General features: G+C 42.5%; 1 protein-coding gene across 2 annotated transcripts in view; it reads left to right on the forward strand.

Annotated features, from left to right (window-relative positions):
* Positions 1–22,124, forward strand: part of myocd (myocardin) — a 620,755-nt gene that overhangs the window by 126,626 nt on the left and 472,005 nt on the right. For both annotated transcript variants that reach the window (XM_080209049.1, XM_080209048.1), the window contains exon 2: positions 20,037–20,096. The gene's annotated coding sequence lies outside the window, so the exon portion shown is untranslated. The remainder of the gene's footprint in view (positions 1–20,036; positions 20,097–22,124) is intronic.

A 22,124-nucleotide genomic window follows, 5' to 3' on the forward strand; every position in this document is an offset into this window, starting at 1 on the left:
GGTGGCCTGGGCTGACCCTCCACCAAAGTGCATGTTCTTTACCATGTAGACAAATGTCTAACCCCCGCCAGTTGCATCCGTGAAATGAAATATATATTGTCAGAGCATGGCACAGCTATTTTATTTTTATCTTGTAAATTGTTACCAGCGGGTGAGGAGTGGTGAAATGGTTCCCCTCTTTTCCTTCCTCATTTGAGTGCAGGAGGTTTTCCTTTCAAATAGGATACACATGTCAGATCAATGTGTGCTTATTTCAGTGAGTGAGCTTTTATTGTACTTGAGCCCAGTCTACATAAAATAACAGTCCAATCTGAAACACATATACATAAAATAGTTCACAATAGTTCACACATACACAAAAATGTTGACAAAGGTGGAGGACCAATTAAAGTATAATTTGAAAGTCCAGTTAAGATTTAGTTTTATTATTGTTACATGTATTAGTGTACAGTGAAAAGTAGTGTTTCTTGCGCACTGTATAGACAAAGCATACCGTACATCGAAGAGGAAAGGAGAGGGTGCAGAATGTAGTGTTAGAGTCCATAGCGAGGTTGTAGAGAACGATCAATCTAATATGAAGTAGGTCCATTGAAAAGCCTGATGGCAACAGGGAAGAAGCTGCTCTTGAGTCATTTGGTACGTGTCTTCCGACTTTTGTATCCTTTTTCCCGACAGAAGAAAGTGGAAGAGAGAATGTCCAGGATGTGTGGGGTCCTCCATTATGCTGGCTGCTTTGCCGAGTCAGCGGGAAGTGGAGAGTCAACGAATGGGAGATTGGTTTGTGTGATGGACTGGGCTTCGTTCACCATCCTTTTGTAGTTTTTGTGGTCTTGGTCAGAGCAGGAGCATACCAAGCTGTGATACAACCAGAAAGGATGCTTTCTGTGGATGTATCTGTAAAGTTGGTGGAAGTCATAGTGAACGTGTCAAATTTCCTTAGTTCCTGAGAAAGTAGACACGTTGGTGGGCTCTCTTAACTATAGCATTGGCATGGAGGGACCAGATTGTTGGTGATCTGCACACCTAGAAACTTGAAGCTCTCGACCATTTCCACTTTGTCCCCATTGATGTAATCAGGGGCATGTCCTCCACTACACTTCCTGAAGTCGATGTCTATCTCCTTCATTTTGTTGACATTGAGGGAGAGATTATTGTCATCACACCAGTTCATCAGATTCTCTACCTGTTTCCAGTACTCTGTCTCTTCATTGTTTGAGATCCACCCCACTCCGGGGAAGTCATCAGCAACTTAAAAATTGAGTTGGAGGGGTCGCGTATATTGATGACTTGGGTTGATCTAGGGTGGGCTCGTGATCCTTCTGGTTTGGTATCGAGGTGTCTTAATGATGTAGAGGGAATGTTTGTTCTTCTGAGCAAAGCAACCTCCTTGGTTGAATTTTTTCAAAAATGCAGCACACAGCTGGTCAAAATCAGCTGACGCAGGTTGAGTTTCTGAAAATAGATGGAGAAGAAGAGACCTATAGATTTGTTTTGAAATCTGGCTTGTTTTTCCATCATGCTTGGAATAATCAAGATTATCTCAAAGTCAGTTTAAATGAGATGATCACCCGATCAATGCTTACATTGTTTGCGTGAATGACTCACATTGATAAACTCCATTAGCTGGTTAGTAATAAAGGAATGCAGGATGAGATTTCCCAGCCCTTCCCACTGGTGGAATCATCCGATCTCGTCAAAGTCAGTGGGGATTTCAGTGGATTGTCGCATTCCTTCTGGGAAAATTCACTATGACAGGGTTGGAAAATCTCAGCTCAAGTCCTCACTTCCTCCAGAGAGAGTTTTATTCCTGATGACATAAAACCCCAACTCCATTATCACATGTTCTCCCTTTATAGATACCCTAACCTACAAATGCTAAATTAAACACACCTTGACTATTAACTATTTTCTTCCCTAGCAGTTATTGCTACACAATGGTGAGGATGGATGTTACATTCGTACATTTTTATGATTTCTGGTTTCTCTATATCTTTCTTCATTAAGCTTTGAGTTCAGAGATAATGGAGATGGGGGTTGTGGGGGGGGCGCAGTGGGGGGTAGATTTTCCACCATGTTTTCAGCAGGCGGGAATGAATGGCGGTGGAGCTGGAGAATTGAGGAAGAGTCCCAAAAGTGCATTTGGTGCCGGTGGATTTCCCGCTCGATTGTTCCCACACAGGTGGCTGCAACACCCCCACCCCACCAGCCGAGTGTGGGGGGCGGGTTTGCAGGTACAAGGGTTAGGTCATACGGAGCACTGCCAGGGGCTGTTTGGAGGTGTGGATTCTGTGGAGAGATGCCAAGTGTTCTGTGTTTGTTGGGTGGTGAGGGGTTCACTGGGGTGGAGGGAGGTGGATGGCCTTCCTTGGGAAAGGTTTATATGTCCATGAAGTGGGTAAACCCAGGAGAGGGGGAACTCCATGCCCGTGTGTGTGTGTGTGTGTGTGTGTGTGTGTGTGTGTGTGTGTGTGTGTGTGTGTGTGTGTGTGTGTGTGTGTGTGTGTTGTGCGTGTTCGTGGGGGGGCTGAGTTCCGTGTCCATGAGGTCATTTAATTCAGAACATTCTTGAAACATGAGAGAATTCTGAATCTCTAAGTCATGTCTTTTGGTGCTTTCTGAATAACATGCTGTTTTCATCCTTTTAAAATTAGTGATTTCCTGCCAGTAAATAAGGCAGTGCTTAATAAAGCATGACTGTAACAAAATGAACATACATAATATTTATATATTCCAAGTGCTTTGTCTTTTGTAACTAACAGTCCGCTGGCCTTTTAATTAATTAGGTTTCATCTCCAAATCATGTAAACTCTGCATTTTCTGTACTTAAGTTTTACTATGACTTCAGTCTTCCAGTTAGATCGAGGGAGTGGTCTCTCCACTCCCATTTGCCAATTGTGCTGCAGAATTATCTCCTGTGTTTGGATCCACCTTTCTGTCCCGTGTAGCAGGTTGTGTAACTTTGGTGACGTTGAACTATTATGTGACCAAATACTGAGACGTGCTTGCTTATTTTGTTCTATTGTGAGGTTACCTGAACTACACTGCTGCATTTGGCATAATGTACATGTTTTTACAGGGACATCACTGCTGTGGTCGTACCTGATGTTCTCTCAATACTTTTTTTTAATTGATTTGTGGGTCACGTTGCCTGAGGGAAGTTGAGAGCCAACCACGTTGCTGTGGCTCTGGAGTCATATAGGTCAGTCCAGGTAAGGACGGCAAATTCCATTAGTGACCCAGATGGGTTTTCCGACAATAGATAATGGTTTCATGGTCATCAGTAGATTGTTGATTCCAGATTTTTTTTTTTATTGAATTCAAATTCCACCATCTGCCATGGCAGGATTTGAACCCAGGTTCCTAGAACATTAGCTGAGTTTCTGGATTAATAGTCTGTAACTGAGGATTCCGTAACAGAAACCAGAGGGTCCTGCCATTCAAAGGGCTAGATTTTTTCGATGACAGAGTTTCTCACCCCTCCATCTGAGGTGTCGGTGGAGTATGCATCCCCCATCAATATTGGCTGCACTACAGCCATTCAAAGCTCAAAGGGGTGTTAATTAGCCAAGGGCCAAAGTTCCCCAATCTGAAGAGAAAGTCCTATCTTCAAGAGTTGCTGGCCAGTTGGAAGACCCCAGCAGCTAAAGGCTCAAGCTGTGCTTACCACAGCCAGACCCTGAAGAACAGTTAGTTGTGGAGGCCAGATCTCAACTCTGGTCTATCAGCAGGACCTAGCTGACAAAGTGAGGGGAGAATTAAGAGGGGTTATAGCTTTGCAGGGGAGGGTGCCTCGATGGGGATCCTCTGTACCCAAAGTGGATATAATAGCAGCAGGGGCTGGCTCGAGGCTCGGAAATAGCTATTAATTTGCCACTTTAGGGCAGCTTAATAGATTTAAGGGCAGCTGGGCCACTCAACACCACCACTGTCCCTCAGAAAAGTGGGAGACAGTTATGGGCAGGTGGGTAGGCAAAGGAGAGACCACACATGAGAGACCACAATTTGACAAGCATCCCATGCTATCAAAACCACCACAGGAGACTATAAAATTCTACACAATGAACACAACTAGCTGGCAGTGTATATTACAGGTTGAGTCTCGTGAGAGGAACATCAAAGAATATTTGTCTATTTCATTCGTTGTCCACTATGTGTTATTGTCATCTATTGTCACATATGTGGTAGAATTTCAAAGAAGTACAATCACTTCCATAATCACTGTGATACTCTCCTTCCTCACAGCTACACCGCAGAAAACAACTGAAATCTAACACTCCAAATGACGCCAATGCAACTGACTTTTATGCTGGAGAATAAAATATCAATTGGCAAAGTGTTTGCTTAGATTTTTGTACAATGAGCCAAAATACTTTTAAAACGCTGGACTAGGTTTTCTAGATGGGTCAAGACTGAGATTGGAGGCAGGGAGATGTGTAATTTTGGGCCACTGGCCTCTGTGCCGATCCTGAACCAAGGCCATTTTCAACAGGGACAGGTTTTTCTTTGTGGTTGCATTTCCTCCGTAGCACGTAACGTCCTGGTGAATCTGGTCTGCACCCCAAAAATCTTACTATCCTTTGTATAGCACAGAGTGTAATTTTACACACAACACTCGGAATCATAGAATTGTTACATAAACTGCAAGCAGTAGTAGGCCGTTCAGCCATTCAAGCTTAATAAAGCATGACTGTAACAAAATGAACATACATAATATTTATATGTTCCAAGTGCTTTGTCTTCTGTAACTAACAGTCCGCTGGCCTTTTAATTAATTAGGTTTCATCTCCAAATAATGTAAATTCTGCATTTTCTGTGCTTAAGTTTTACTATGACTTCAGTCTTCCAGTTAGATTGAGGGAGTGGTTTCTCCACTCCCATTTGCCAATTGTGCTGCAGAATTATCTCCTCTGTTTGGATCCACCTTTCTGTACCGTGTAGCAGGTTGTGTAACTTTGGTGGCGTTGAACTATTATGTGACCAAATACTGACACGCCGTTTATCTTGGTCGGCTGATCATCAAATTCAATGTCCTGATTTCCCCTTCCTCCCATATCCCTTGATCGCTTTAGCCCCAAGAGATATATCAGGCAGTCAGGCAATGTGCTGGCCTCAACTATTTTCTGAGCGAGTGAATTCCACGCATTCACCAGATTCACATTGAAGTGCAGAAGAGGACATTTGGCTCGTTGTGTCTGCACAAGCTCTCCAAACAAGCATCATGATTTAGTGTCATTTCCCTGCCTTTTCCCCATGCACTAGCTAATTGTTTCAGTTCAAATAACTGTCCAATGCCCTCTTGAATACCTCAATCGAGCCTGCCTCCCCTTACACTCCCAGGCATTGCATTCCAGACCCAAACTACTGGTGTGAAAAAGATTTTTCTTGCATCATATTTGCAAATCACTTTAAATCTGTGCCCTCAGTTCTCAATTCTTTTATGAGCTGGCACAGTTTCTCCCTATCTACTCTGTTCAGCCCTCTCGTGGTTTTGAACATCTCGATCACATCTCCTCTTAGCCTTCTCCTTTGCATGGAGAGCAGTCCTAGCCTCTCTAATCTATTCTCATAACTGAAGTTTCTCATCTTGGAACCATTCTTGTAAACCTCTTCTGCACTCTGATGTGGTCACACCCTTCCTCGACTGTGGCATCTAGAATTGGGCGCGGTATTCCCGCTGAATTTGAACTAGTGTTGTGTATAAGTTAAGCATAACCATCTTGCTTTTGTACTGTAAGTCCCTATTAATAAAGCCCAGAAGATCATATGCTTTATTATCTGCTCTCTTCGCATGTCCTGCCACCTTCACTGATCAATGTGCACATAAACTCAGGTCCCTCTGCTTCTGCAAACCTTTAAGAATTTTCCTCTGTATCTTATGTAGTCTCTTCTTGTTCCTGCTTCCAAATTCATCACCTCACACTTCTCTGCATTGAACTTCATCTGCCAGCTATCTGCCCACTCTACAGAATTGTCTATATCCTTTTGAAGTTCTACACTCTCTTCTTCATACTGCCAAATTTGTATCATCCACAAACTTTGAAATTGTCCCCTGCATACCAAGATCAAGGTCGGTAATATAGGGTCCCAATACAGACACCTGGTGAACTCCACTACAAACCTTCTCCCAGCCTGAAAAGTATCAATGTACCATTACTCTCTGCTTCCTATTATTCGACCAATTTTGTATCCATGTTGCTGCTGTCCCTCTTATTCCATGAGAGTGAGGCTTTACTCATTTTTTTTTATAAGCTCGTCATTACTCATGCCTCTTTATGCATCATTCTTTTATTGAGAGAATACCTCAGCAGCCTGAGATGCTGACATTATTGTACTGTGAAGCTCCGTGGTGCCCAGTGAAGCTCTTTTAACTGTGCTCACTACTGTACATTAGAAATTTATTGCGGGGCACCCAGGAAAATTGCCAAATCCTTTCATTCAGTCCTTCTGCTGTTTATTGAGCATTGGCTGGACCACTTGTACTCATCAAAATGTCCATCCTTGGGTGTTTTAATTATGTATTTTGAAACCTATACATTGAAGATTAGTGCAAACTAAAATAATTTGATTATTTTAGAACATGTGAGGGAGGGGAATGAGAGATATTTTGAACCTCCCTTGTATAAAATGTTTGTAGTGGTGCATGTTGTTTTGTACTCTATGAATAACTCTGGAGTGTGCCAATGTCCGCACTAACAGCCAATTTATCAGTCGAGTTTGCAATGTGGCTCATTTACACTTTCTAGAAGTGACATACATTCATTTGTAGGGACCCATTCTCTCCAAACAAAAAGAATATGTTCAAGCTTTTTATTTTGCATTACCCAGGTTTGGGGATAATTCCTCATTACTTTCTCCATGGGAACATCTTGACCAATTAGATTGTCAACCAATCAACATTTCTCCTGCAGCATAACTTGTTGTGCTCCTTTGAAATTTGGCGTTCTTGCGTTTGCCCTTCTAATTGAACCCAGCAAGTCCGTATAAATGTGACCAGAGAAAACAGATACTACCTAAGGGACCTTTTGACCTACAGTTTTCAGAGAAAGCTCACCAGAACAATCTAATGCATTTGGTAATGCTCCAATGTGTGGAGAATGGTCCTGTGCAAAGTAATATCCAGTTTGTAACAGTGTTGACTTACCTGCGATAGATACTATAAAAATGTTTAACCAATTCCATATCTGCTACAAAATGAAATGAGAACCTTTTGGCTTTGCGTACTTAACAAGATTAAGATTAAAATTCCATGACATAAGTGTGAGCTAAAGAATAGACAACATCAAAGCACCTGAGGTCAAAGTGTCTCCGACCATTCCTTTCAAGAATGGAAATTGTTGTTGTTCATACGGTTTCTGAAGGCTATTGTTCATGTTGCCATGTCTCTGGCGTACAGCTGGAAAATGAGATCAAAAAGAGAAATCATCTTAGTGTATCATTAAATGTCACGCATTGTGTATAGTGGTTTTGGCACAAGCAACATAATTTGCTGCGCAAAATGTGATAAAATGTGATGTGTTTTATGCTGAAGTGCTGGAGGAGAGAATGCAGCAATGAAGACAGCACTTGGTCATAAAATCATCATAAAGTACTTTGTCAAAGGTTGAAACTTAGAATGTTTCCCAATTGATGGATATCACATTAATCATGACATGTTTAATTTATTGACTCTTAAGTAGTAATTATTAATAGTATGTGTGGTAACTTTTGCAAACCCCATGACTTCACATAAAGTTGTCTTTGGGCAAGGTTTGTCTTCTGTTGTGTCTATCCGTCTGTTTAATGACCATGTGCTTTAAGCTGTCATAGGAGTTTCACATTTTGCCAGAACCGTCAGACATAACAATCAGATGTCGTGCATTTTGTGTCACCCTTTATCTGGACGAGCTAGACCTTCAACTATATTGAAACAGATGCTGCTGTTGCGTTGAGAATTAATGACTAAAGGGATTGGATATAAATACATCTTCAAAATGTGCCGCAAGTCCCTTTCAAAATTATGTTATGGTGTTCCTTCTCGGTTGACTGAGGGTTTTTATTTTTCACTGCGGGCAAAGAACATCGCGATTATACAGGGAGGTTAGTCACACTCAAGTGGGGTCAAGAGTGGGCTTTCATCTGGCTCCCCATTTATAGAAGCAGACAGGAGCCAAGTCAATAAAACACGTCCTGTTACTGTTAGTCATGTGATTAAGCTACAATTCTGATGAATGAAATTTGCCTTTGTTGATAGGTGGTGTGTATTTAAAATCCACATTTCTATTTTTACAAGATATAACAAAAATGTTCATAAAAAGGCTCTTTTTAGAAGCTTTGCTCAGTAAGCAAGGAATCTCAGAAGATGATGGATCCAAGTCCCTTACCCAGATTTCAGCATCCCATGTTAATGATACGTGCACTTTATTAGCGAGGGTAAGTGTACACAAGTGAAGGACATTGATGGAGTAAATATCTTGACCACACGTAAAGAAAGGCTATCAGTCAAAGTAATTCAGTTGGGAGGACATTAGATTGGACGTCCCTCATTCACTGCCAGGTTTCGGCACGCAACTCGGTGTGGAGGTGGGAGGAAGACCCTGCGTAAGTTTGCCTCTGAGCTTGGTCAAGTTGGCCGTGAACAGGTCCAGGAAGTAGGATCGTCCAACCTGACTGTCTGCAGCTCTACCGTGGATACTTTCGGAGCTGGGTGGCCTTTGAGAGGGAACAGGTGGACATACTTCAAACCTTCCACGATTGGTGGGCACCATAGGGACCCCGTCACTTCCGGAAATTATATTTTAATTTGAATTAACGACGTTCCAATTTAATTACTGTACGTCAACCAGGGGCTGTTACCCATTTTTGATCAATTTGTTGATGTTTAAAAGAGTATAAAGCAAGTTTATCAGCCAAGATGACTCAATTGTGAGAGTGTTCGATTGAAGGTCCCTGGTTTCGGCACACAACCTGAAATGTTTATTGCCCTATCTGCTGTAAAGAAAGACTTTACCTCAGCCCCAGGTTTATGATATTTGGTCACCTGGTACCAGGGAGGGAGCAGACCCTCTGTAATTCATTGATTCTTGTTTTATTTATGAAAATGATTACAAATATGCAGTATCCCCACCAGGGGCAGTCCCCCCCTCTCATTGATTTGATTGATTTTTGTTTGTTAAAAAGAGACTACAACTAGGAGTTGGTGGCTGTTTAAGGAGCTGTCACTCTTGTTGATTAAGGTCAACTAGGAGTTGGTGGCTGTTTAAGGAGCTGTCACTCTTGTTGATTAACCTGATCAAGGTTTTCAAGATTATGAGTGGCATGGCCAGAATGGGTAGTCAGATGTCCTTTCCTAGGGTAGAAAAGTCAAGTGAACAAAGAACGACACAGCGCGGGAAACAGGCCCTTCAGCCCAACGAGCCTGCACCGCCATTTCAACATTGTGAGTCCCGTCTTCCACCCAGGACCCCTGTCTGCGCTTATGGCACTCCACATTGGAAACCAGATTGAGGGGAGACTAATTTAGGGACAATTTGTTACACCAGTCAGCCTAAGAGCATATCTCTGGGGTGTGGGAGGAAACCGGAGCACCCGGAGAAAACCCTCGCAAGCACGGGGAGAATGCGCAAACTCCCACAGACACTGGCCCAAATCCATGTATCTGCACAGCAAGCAGTGATAGTCACTGAGCTGTTGTGTTGCCCATCAGCTGGTCCAGTTTAAGCATACACTAACAACGTGAAGCACTAGGCTACTCTCAAAAGTGCTAGGAAAAATAGATTTAGGGTGCGTGGGGAAACATTTAGAAGAGGTGGGCGAGGCAAATTTTTTTTTACACAGGGTAGTGAATGTCTGGAATGTGCTGCTCTAGGAGGTGTTGGGAGCAGATAGGATAACGGCATTTCGGGGCATCTAGACGACTACGCGAATAGGATGGGAGTGGAAGGATATGGACTCTGTGAGTGCATACAGTTTTAGTTTAGGTAGGCATCATGATTGACACAGGCTTGAAGGGCCCAAGTGCCTGTTCCTGTGCTGCTTGTTCTTTGTTCTTTGAAGACTCTGGGATGCTGCGTTTGGTAGTTAGGGGTATTGCTGCATTCTGTGAATAAACCGACCGGAAACAAATGGATTTGTCTAATTTCACATTTGATCTGACTTGGGCTCCGTTTAACACTCCACTGCGTAATTATTGGATGTGCGGTCCTTTTGGAAGCCATGTTTGGCCAAAGCTCCGTTTGTCTGTTCTTGCGGAAGTTGAATGTGTTCAGTTAGCCAGCATCACCAAAACATATTTTAAATGGTTATGAATATCTGTGTGATCTTGCTCTATACATTTCCTGACGGAAGAATTTCTGCACTTAATCATTCCATGTTGCTTTGAAATGTTTCAAAGCATATGGTATGAACTTATTTTAAACACACGTCTTAATTTTCTTTTTCTGTGAGTATATGTACAAGCAATTCATGTCATTGTGTCATCACAAAACAGATTTGATCACAGCTGAAGAACAAATGAGAAGAATTGAGCCAAACAGGCAATTTAAGTAATGTTTGTGGAAATTTCTCCCTTGTTCGTTATCATGTGTATCACTGAATATTCCAAACAAAAAATAATTACATTGCTTATCTGGGAATCCACTTAATCAGGGCTTATTATTCACCTGCGAGATCCAATTATACTACGTTTCCTCAGAACCAAAACTGGATACCTGCGTCTTCAGTTTTTTTAGTAAACATGAGTTACACACCATCCTGACGTGGAACCACATCCCCGTTCCTTCGCTATCCTTGAATCAAAGTCCTGGAATCCACATCCTCACTTTCCGAACCGCACTGAGAGTGTATCGAGAACCAAAGAGATTGCAGCAGTTCAAGAAGGCAGCTCACAACCATTTTCTTGAGGACAAGTGTTCCAAGATATATAGGTTAGGGGGATTATTGGGGTAAATATGTGGGGTTGCAGGGATAGGGCAGGGCCGGGTCTGAGTTAAGATGTTTTGTTGGAGAGTCAATGGTGCCAGTCAAGTGGGCTGCTTTGTCTTTGATGTCAAGTTTCTATAGTGTTCAGTTGCCTAAGCTCTATGCTCTTCAATGCCCTCCTTACTTCCATTTCTCTATCTTGTTTTCCTCCTTGAAGACTTTCCTTAATGCCTATCTCTCTGACTTAGTTTTTGGCGAATCAATCTAACATTTCCCTATATGGCTTGATCTATTTTTGTTTCATAGTGTTCCCATGAATCAGCTTGGGTCATCTTATTACATTAAACACAGTGTATAAAAATAAATTGCTTATCTATCACATTGTAGAGTTTCACATCACCATATCTTTCCATCTGACCTTGGGTCTTCCTTGTCATCTTCTTCATGGCAATCGTCCCCCCAACATTCGCCTGACCACATGTCCTCTCTCTCTCTCTCTCTCTCTCTCTCTCTCTCCACTACAGGTGATCCTTCTATCTTTTTCCGGGTCCTTTCTTCATTGATCCCACAAGCTTCATTGACCTTCTGATGTGCTGGTACCTGATTTTCTCCTTTCTCATTACTCCCACACATCCATCTAAGCATCCGCATCTCATTGGTATCCAGTCGTTACTCCTCTGTTCTTGATGTTGCCCAGTTTCTGCACTATATAACACGGCCAATCTTACAACTGGCTTGTAGATTCTTCCTTTAAGTTTCAGCAATACTTTTCTATTGGGTAAGATGGGTATAGAGGGATATGGGCCAAGTGCGGGCAATTGGGACTAGGTTAGTGATAAAAAACTGAGGGGCATGGACAAGTTGGGCCAAAGGGCCTGTTTCCATGCTGTAAACCTCTATGACTCTATATCACTCCACTGCACTCCTCCTCATGATTCAAATCAGACTTAATAAATAATCCATTTGCATTCTTACATCCTGGACTGCCACTGACTGCTGTTTCTTGAAACAACTCACTAACTTCAAGTCTTCACTCAGAATTGTTACACTTGCCCTCTGAGCTTGTGCTGATTGTTTGTAAAGTGGACTATGGTCAATTGATGTTCATATTCCCAGTCTTTCAGCTTTCCTCCAGTTCTCCAGATATTCCATTGTCATCTCATCATCACCACCACCCTGATGAAGGAGCAGCACTCTGAAAGCTTGTGATTCCAAATAAACCTGTTGGACTTTAACCTGGCGTTGTGAGGCTTCTTACTAATTATTCACTGACTGCAAAATGGCACAATATCCTTTTCTTCTTCTGTAATTACATGCAGTATTTTGTAAATATTTCCTATGTAACTCAAGTGCGTATATTCCAACAGTACTTGCTGCCTCATTTTCGCTTCACAGCTGTCCTGGATTGCTGGACACGTGAGCACAACAGCACACTCATGTGAAAACCTGGCAGAAGGAGCTGCTTTAAATGGGCCAATCCCACCAGTTGCAAAAGGATTGCAATGTTAGATACTCTGCTCAGAAGTTGACTATCCATGTGAAATGTGTATAATTGGCTTATATGCTAGTTTGGAGATCGGTCGGTTTTAAAAGTGCTGGACAAAAGTAAAAAAAAACTCAGATACAAGTTTACATCAAAAGTTCTTTTGTACATCCTGGATGTGTTCCCTGCGGAGTATAATCTGATAGAGATTGTTGCGCGAACCCTCCCTCACAATTATCTTTTTACCATAAACCTAATGAGGTTGTATGTGATGATATAACCTGTTTGAAGTCAAAGACTAAAGTCTGGAAATTGAGAAAACTTGAAGAGCTTTACTGGAATATTCTAATCTGTGATATATTATGAATGTCAGATCATAGTTTAGCTCTCTCATTTTTTTGGTCATATCACTCATGCTTTTTTTTTAAGAATGTTGTTTGCGGTTTAACGACCTTCAGAATGTGAACTCTTCTCTCCCCAATATTCAGAATCTACAAACAAGTAAATGCTATTGGGCCAAAATTCCTAGGGGGTTTAATCAGAACTTCAGTGAAAAACCAGTCAAAGCTCTCTCAGAGCTTCAAAGATTTGGTTTTTTTAGGCTCTGACATTTCCAGGAATTTCTGAATGTAAGTGGAATGTAAGATCCTTGTATAGGCAAGACATCTCTTGTTCTTTAGAATGCAAATAGCACCAGTGAGGGGAGGTTGGATTGAGATGGGGGACACCATCTGTTGGAAGTTCAGTTGAGCCCTGACGTATCTGGAGAGCTCTGTTTGACTGAATTCAGATGTATTGGCTTCCAGAGGAGTGAATTTCGGCCTCACTGAATTAGGATTCATATTAGTCACAGAGTCATGGAGGTTTTCAGCATGGAAACTGGCCCTTTGGCCCGACTTGTCCATACCGTCCAGTTTTTACCAATAAGCTGGTCCCAATTGCCTGCTTTTCGCCCATATCCCTCCATACCAACTTACTGTCTAAATGTTTTTTAAAAAGACTAAATTGTACCTGCCTCTATTACTATCTCTGGCACCTTGTTCCAGACAGTCACAACCTTGTGTGAAAAAAATTGCCCCTCTGGACACTTTTGTGTCTCTCTCCTCTCACTTTAAACCTATACCTTCTAGTTTTAGATTCCCCTACCTTTGGGGAAAGATGTTGACCACCCTCTGTCTTCTGTCGTCAACACAGTCAGAAGTCTAACAACACCAGGTTTAAGTCCAACTGATTTATTTGATAGTAAACTCACAAGCTTTCAGGGTTTCTCCCTTCGTCAGGTGAATGGAGAGTTTTGGCCTCAGACAGAGCATATAACAGGTCAGACAGCCTGTTTTAACAAATAAATCGGTTGGACTCAAACCTGGTGTTGTCAGACTTCTTACTGTGTTTACCCCAGACCAATGCTGGCATCTCCACATTCTGTCGTTGAGCCAATTTTGTATCCAATTGGCTACCTCACCCTAAATCCCATGAGATTTAATCTTATGCAACAACGTACCACATAATACTTTGTCAAAGGCCTTGCTAAAGTCCGTGTAGATAATGTCAGCTGCACTGCCCTCATCTATCTTCTTGGTTACCCCTTCAAAAAACTCATGAGACATAATTTTCCACTCTCAAAGCTATGCTAATTGTCCCTAATCAGTTCTTGCTTCTCTAAATGCCTCAACCCTGTCCCTCAGAATACTTCCTAACAACTTATCCATTAGGGTAAGTTAGGCTCACTGGCTTGTAGTTCCCAGGCTTTTCCCTACAGCCCTCCTTAAACAAAGGCACAACGTTTGCCACCTTCCAATCTTCAGGCATCTCACCTGTGGCTGTCGATAATTCAAATATTTTTCTAGGGGACCCACAATTTCCTCCATAGTCTCCCACAGTGTCCGGGGATGCATTTCATCAGGTCCTGGGGATTTATCTAACTTGATGTGCTTTAAGACTTACAGCATCTCCTTCCCTGTAAAATGTACACTCCTCAATACAGCATTATTTATTTCCCAAAGTTCCCTAAATCCCTGCTTTTCTCAACAGTAAACATCGATGAGAAATATTCATTTAAGAACTCGCCCACCTCTTGTGGATCCACACATAGATGACCTTGTTGATCCTTAAGAGGCCCTACCCTCCCCAGTTACTCTTTTGCCCTTTATGTATTCGTAGAAGATCTTTGGATTCTCCTTTGCCTAATCTGGCAAAGCAATCTCGTGTCCCTTTTTGCCCTCCTGATTTCTCTCTTCTGATAACTCTCCTCTGATACCGTCTATACTCCTCAAGGGATCCCCATGATCCCAGCTGCATATGCATTCTTGACCAGTGCCTCAGATATCCCAAATCATCCAGGGTTCCCTTCTTCTACCAGCCTTGCCCTTCACTCTAAAAGGAATGTGCTTAACTTGAACCTTGGTTGACACACTTTTGAAGCCTCTCACTTTGCCTGTCAATAGACTCCCCCAGTCAACTTTTGAAAGTTCCTATCTAATACCCTCAAAATTGGCCTTGCCCCAATTTAAAATTTTAACTTTTTGGCCAGAGCTATCATTTTCCATAGCTTTCTTAAGAATAATGGAATTATGGTCACAGGTCCCAAAGTGATCTCTCACTAACACTTCTGTCACCTGCCCTTCCTTATTTCCCAAGGGGAGGTTAAGTTTTGCCCCCTCTCTAGTCAGGCCATACTGAATGAGAAATTCATCCCGAATACATTGAACAAATTTCTTTCTTTCCAAGCCCCGAATACTATGGCACTCTCAGTTGCTTCAGCAAGACCTCATGCCTTTGATTGCGGCCAGTCCAACCTTATTGCCTTTTCTTAATGTTATTCACTAACACTTTCTTCATTGGGTTGGATCCTCATCTTATTGTCATCTCAGTAGGGTGCACCAATGGACTGCAGTTTAATGGTGTAGTGAGTTTGCCTTTATTGGAGTCCTGAGTAATCCCGTTGGGATAGCCCAAGAAACTGTCCCCTGGATCTAATTCTGCCGAATACTTGGACATTTTTCAGTAGCCTATTTGGCTAATTCAACAAACATTTTGAGACCTTTAATAGATAACCCAAGATCTTCCAAGCCTTTTGTAAAATAGAAAAAAAGTCAATTTAAGTATTACTTTTGCATTTATTTAATAAATAAGCCTCTAACTAAAAAGACAAGATTAGTTTTTATTTCCTGGGTTATTTCTTTCGATCAAATAGATATGTTGAGGCAAAGTGCAAAAGATAATAGCAGACAAATTAAGGGAAAATTGCAAGCTCTAAGTCACTGGTTTTTAACTTCACAGAGAACTCCAGAATCTAGTTCCCAGCCCAATTAATTTTTATCATTTCATCAGTACAATAAACACAAATTTCAAGCTGGATGCTTTCCATTTACCCAGGGGCGGTCATTAACAGCTTTGTTGTGAACCTTAAGTCATTCAATGATTCCCATGCCTCTCTCCCAAGCTCTCAACTCAGTGATGCAAGTTTTAATTCGAATGCACGTTTAAACAGTTGACTGACTTATATTTTGAAGTTCTGTCTCAAGACCTTATAGGTCTTAAAATTGATCGAATGTTATAGAAATAGCGCTCTCTCTCTCTCTTGCTCTCCTAGGTAAGAGACATTCTCCTGTAGTCTGTCATGCTGACAGTGTCACAAACGCAGGCAAGCATTGGCCTGGTATTTCTGCCGAGGGCATGAATTGACCACCAGCCCTGGTAGAAGACTTTCCAAAGACTGATGAGGTGGGATCTCATGCCCTGTACCTCAACCAACTAACCTCTAAGTGATGTTGGAAGAATGTCCTCGCAAGCGATGAGTAACCAGAGGTGGTAAATAGGAGGGATCTACCTTGGATAAATATTTCTTGCTAAATGAATAATTGAATAAGCGATGGGACCTGAGACACCCACCAGCTCCAGATGAAATAAGGTATAAAAACAGGCTCTAGGGAACAGGGAAAAAAAATCTCTGAATGGCAAATTGTTTTCAGAGAAAGATCCATGCTGGCTTTGACCTCGCACCTTGGTTAGCTTAAGAACAGAGGAAGTTTTTCTGGAGTGAATCAGTGCTGGAGTTAGCCTTACCTAGTTAGCTCAAAAAAGACTGAAAGCAGAAGAGACCACCGCCATCAGTTAGGGAAATCAGCATCACTCTGCTTCATCTGTCCATTTGTTTGACCCAGGGCTGGTAAACTGTTGTCACCTGGATTCTGCCTATTTCACTTATACTACATATCTAATCTGGACTCCTTGTAATAAACTGTCTTATAACCACTCATGACTTTCAGGCCATTTTGGATGAAGCAGTATTACAGTTAACATGGTAAGTATTCTCACAACACCAGGTTACAGTCCAACAGGTTTATTTGGAATCCTGAGCTTTTGGAGCACTCGTGACGCCAAATAAATCTTTTAGACTTTAATCTGGTGCTGTGAGACTTCTTACTGTACCCACCCCAGGCCAATGCCAGCATCTCCACGTCACAATTAACGTGAGTCACAATGTATTTACAACACATGAAAAGGCCAATTAACCCAGCTGTTTCTGTCTGCACCAACCTAGTCTCACCCCTTTTTATCGAGCTCCATCAACAAATTGCACACCTTTCTTCTTGACTGTATCTCAGTTTTTCATTTTGATTGTTCCTGGTGGTAGCGAACTGCATATTCTGGTTGATCTCTGGGTAAAGAAGATTTTTATGCTGCTGTTGCTGGGATATTTGTCCGCACATGCATGCAATTGACAGCAGTGTTCAGTGTAAAATTTAGTTGTTCCGTGTGCCCTTTTTTTCAATGCCTCTTTCTGCACTGTTGGGATTCTGTAGTTCTACGTGACACAGTGGTCAGCACTGCTGCCTCACAGCGCCAGGGACCCGGGTTCGATTCCGACCTAGGGTCACTGTCTGTGCCACATCTGCACATTCTTCCCGTGTCTGCGTGGATTTCCTCCAGGTTTCCTCCCATACTCCAAAGATGTGCAGGTTAAGTTGATTGCCCATGGCAAATTGCCTGATAGTGTACCAAGATGTATAGTTTAGGGGAATTAACAGGGTAAATATGTGGGGTTACAGAGAAAGGACCTGGGTAAGATGCTTTGTCTGATAATTGGTGCAGACTCAATGGGCTGAATGTCCTCCTTCTGCACTGCATGAATTCTATGAATGCGTGATCTTTGAGGTTACGCACCTGTGAAGCTTTAATGTGAACATTGGTGGTTAGTGTTACTATTGAAATGCTCTCTACTTGTTCGAAGGTCTCAGCTGCAGTCAAACCATGTTCTTACATTGAGTCTCGTACCATACACACAAATCAACTGCCAAGCTCTTTTTAACTTGCAATGCCAGTGTTGTGTGTGCTATTTCGATCACCACGAGAAAGGCAAGGTTTTGGGGAGACTTCTTGCATTCTTCTGGCTCCTACACAATCTACCTTTATAGCCTTGTGTGAAGGGCACACAGTAACTTACTCAGCACCCCAGTCTGAATAGCTTCTGATTACCACAAAGAATGCTCAGGAAGAGCTGCTCTTATATAGGAGGTCTTAAAGTTATCATACTTTAAAGCATCAAACAAACATACAAATAAAACTAGCCAATTCATGCTTATTTCTTCGGGACCCAAACACTTCGAAGCTCTTATCAATCTTCTCGGCATAACATTGAGGGCCAAAGGGCCTGTACTGTGCTGCACTGTTCTATGTTCTATGCTAACTGTGACACTAATGGCAATAAGCCATCAGTTGATTTTTGGATTGCTTCTAGGATTGGAGGGTGGCATGGTGGCACAGTGGTTAGCACTGCTGCCTCATAGTGCCAAGTACCTGGGTTCAACTCCAGCCTTGTGTAACTGTGTCAAATTTGCACGCTTTCCCCACGTCTGCATGGGTTTCCTCCTTCATGCTCCAGTATCTTCCCACAGAATCAAGATGTGTAGGTCAGTTGGATTAGCCATGAGAAATGCACTGGGTTACAGGGATAAGGCTGAGAGGAGGGCCTGAGTGGGATGCTCTTTCAGGGAGTCGATGCAGACCTGCTGGGCTGAATGGCCTCCTTTTGCAGTGGATTTCCAGTAATGATTTTGAAGAGCAGAAGTGGCAGGTGTGGTTAAACACAGCTGAACAATAGCATTGATTGGAATGAAGACATGGATTTTGCAAAGTTGTGTGTGGACGTTTTGTATCCTTGTCAGCGAATAATAACCCACAGCAGCAGCCCAGCAAAATCCGGACCAATGAAATGTGTGTTATTTTGACCTATCGTCTGATTCACCCAGAGCAATGCCAAATGGTGATTCCATTGTTTATAATTACAAAACTAACTTGTCCTGGTTTCTGCAACACTTGCACTGTGACTGCGACCCTTCTGATTTTTTTCAGAGGAAAATCAAGCGTTTCCTATTTAGGTGAGCTAGGGGCACAGTATTTACAGCCAAACGGAGGTTCTGATCGTTCTCTGGAAAGGAGCATTTTTGTTTTGAATGAGTCAGTGAGTTGAGCATTGCTAGAATACCCGATAGAGTAAATATGCAGGTTCCCACAGTTGGATTCTGCAATGTGATGTTTCGCTGGCCACAGTAGCACCATATTTACATTCAGATCTCGTACTAAAATCTAAAATTCAAATTGGGTTGGCTTTGTTTCGAAGCAACTTATTACAAGTAGTAATCAGTTTAAGAATCTTATCCATGTTCTGTATATCTGCAACATTGACTGGGTAAGTGAGGTAAACGAAATACTCTGGAGCAGCTGTTTGAAACAGACGCCAGTTCACCTCTGGGAGAGTAAAACCCTTTCAGGACAATATAGGGAGGGGCAAATGATGTGATTTGATTTATTATTGTCACAAGTATTGTCATACAATGAAAAGTATTGTTTCTTGCACGCTATACAGACAAAACATGCTGTTCATAGAGAAGGAAACGAGAGAGTGCAAAATGTAGTGTTACAGTCATAGCTAGGGTGCAGAGAAAGATCAACTTAATGCAAGGTAAGTCCATTTCCCTGACAGCAGCAGGGAAGAAGCTGTTCTTGAGTCAGTTGGTACATGACCTCAGACTTTTATATCTTTTCTCCGAAGGAAGAAAGTGGAAGAGAGAATGTCCGGGGTGCTTGGGGTCCTTAATTATGCTGGCTGCTTTGAGGAGGCAGTGGGAAGTGTAGACAGAGTCAGTAGATCAGAGGCTGGTTTGCATGATGGATTGGGCTACATTCATGACCTTCTGTAGTTCCTTGCGGTCTTGGGCAGAGCAGGAGCCATACCAAACTGTCACACATCCAGAAAGAATGTTTTCTATGGTGCATCTGTAAAAGTTGGTGAGAGTCAGAGTGGGGTTACAGGAGGAGGGATGTGGGGGCATGAAAGTCAAACATTTGTCAATGCTTGGGCAAGAGTCAAATCACAACTGCAGTGGTGGATTATATTGGCAAGAATCCACTAATTAAGAATTGACCCTGGTAAGAGACATGCCCTTGAGACAGGCTCTGTCTGGTTTACGCCAGTGGGTTTCAGAATTCTTAGTTCAGCCAATATGCAACCGAAATAAAAGTTATGAAAGAGTGGTAGATTTGACTTATTTTACTGTTATGTGTAAGCTATCCCTGCTGGATATGAAGAGGAAAGAAGACTGGGGGGAAAAAAGTCCTTTTCAAAAGAATGTCTTGTGTTAATTATTTTTTTCAGAATTTCGACCAGATCCAGTCACCTGGCAACGAAAGACTGCTCGCTGCCTCTGAAAAGCAGGTAAATAGAAGGATGCCATATTGATCTTTTTGTTTACTGTTTTAATGACCTTTCCTTCACCCGTCTTTCTTGTACTGTCTTTGAGAATGAAATTTACAAGAAATGTAATGACTAAATGACATTATAGTTAAGTCACCGGCAATTGAGATTCCACCTCACTCCCCACCCAATGTAAAGAAGTCAATACTGATGTTTAAGAAGAAAAGTTTCCTCATATTTAGGGTCCAAAGCCACTTCTCGGCTGAACCCCCTTCCACCAATGGGGGTCTAGTTCTGTCTTTCTGGAGACTAGCACTCCTTACCTCCTCTCAAGATCCCGATCTTGTCCCAGTGTCCTTTAAAATTTTAAGGAACTCACAACAAAAGAATGAGTCCCTGGGTGGAATTCTCCCACACCCCCCCACACCGTCATGTTTGATGGGGGGGCCATGGTGGGAGGACATGGCGGGCAGGGCGTAACTCAGTTTTCATTGCGGCCTGCATTTACAGCGGGGTTTTTCGCTGGTGACCACAGTGGCAGGTTAGAAAATCTGCCAGAGGACAGGGTGAACCTCATCAGCGGGATGCAAAATGAATGCCCAATTTCCTCCGCCCCCTCGCTGCCCCCCTCTGGATTCTCCACGATGCTGGTGGGAAAACACACTGGCTTGAACTATGTTTGGAACAACGCGTTGTGCAAATCTCAGGACTCATCTGAACAATACTTGGGGCTGCCCCCAGAGATCAGGATGGAGGCCGCTCGCAACTTGGAGCCCTGGAACACCATAGCAGTTGGGTCGAGGATGCACCTGCAGGGAGGCATTCCAGATCAGGTGTCCTGGAGGGAGTCCTTCTTTCAGCCTCAGAGTGTTCCTGGAGATGCATCTCCACTCTCAGGACGCCTCAGAGTTCCCAGATGTCTGTCTTCATTCTCAGGAGGTCCACTGTCTTTTTTCAATAGTGGATGATATGCACTGGTTCTTTGTTGCTGATCGGTAAGTGATGGGTCCTCCTGCAACTTGCTTTGTTGTGAGTTGCTAAAACCAGTGTCAGAAATCTCCAAACGAGGCAACAGTTTGCCTTTAATTTAGGACAGCTGGAGGTAAGCGCAAGATTCAGCTGCTCTTGGTCACACTGGGAAGTATAAGTGATCAGAATTGCCACACTTCAATAGCAGATGGGACCAAACTTTTTTTTAATGGACATCACCAGAATGTCTTCTGGTCTCAGGTAGGTAAGGAATAAAGGGAAGAGCAGCACTGTAAGAAGCAGAAGTGTAAAGCCAATACATTCAACCAGCTGGACATTTCTCAGAACCCTTAAGACTGAGGTTTCCTGGAGTGTAACACCTTGTAAACAATGAAGTTACTGCTGGTATCTGAGGTGTGTTTCATATTCACTGGCGGCTGGCCATCTACCCCGGTTATCAGTTGTTTCATTAACGGTCCTGGCTGGAGACAATCCACACCTCTTTAACCTGTACTTGGCCCTCTCTCCACTACATTGCCTGTACCTTTAAGACTTGATTACCTGTAAAGACTCGCATTCTAATCATTATCTTGTAAATTGAGTTTGTGTCTGTATATGTCTATTTGTGAACACAACTCCTCACTCACTTGAAGAAGGAGCCTGAGACTCTGAAAGCGTGTGCTGCCAAACAAACCTGTTGGACTTTAACCTGATGTTGTGAGACTTCTTACTGTTTATATTCACTGAGCAGGGTGGTTTGGATGATTGTAGAATTCAGTGTCTCAAATACAGTTGTCCAAAAACCGGAGTTGTCTAAAGTTTGAACATTTTTTAACATGTGACATGCATCAATTTTAATTAAGTAAAATAATAAACCTGTGCAATTCAATTGGATCCTGCAATGGTGTGGTGTGATGCCAGACTAGTTACCCCCTTTGCCATTTCATGCACTGGTCTATTCCTGCTTTGAACTATTCCCGCTCTGAACAATCCTTGACCCCATTCACACCAGTTTGATCCACTCTACCAGAAATCCAGCAAGACGTGGAATACAGCACAACCTTGTTCTCAAGATTGTGG

This window comes from Carcharhinus amblyrhynchos, chromosome 21 (genome assembly GCF_965287045.1).
Source record: "Carcharhinus amblyrhynchos chromosome 21, sCarAmb.v2.hapA, whole genome shotgun sequence".
NCBI classification, from domain to species: Eukaryota; Metazoa; Chordata; class Chondrichthyes; order Carcharhiniformes; family Carcharhinidae; genus Carcharhinus; species Carcharhinus amblyrhynchos.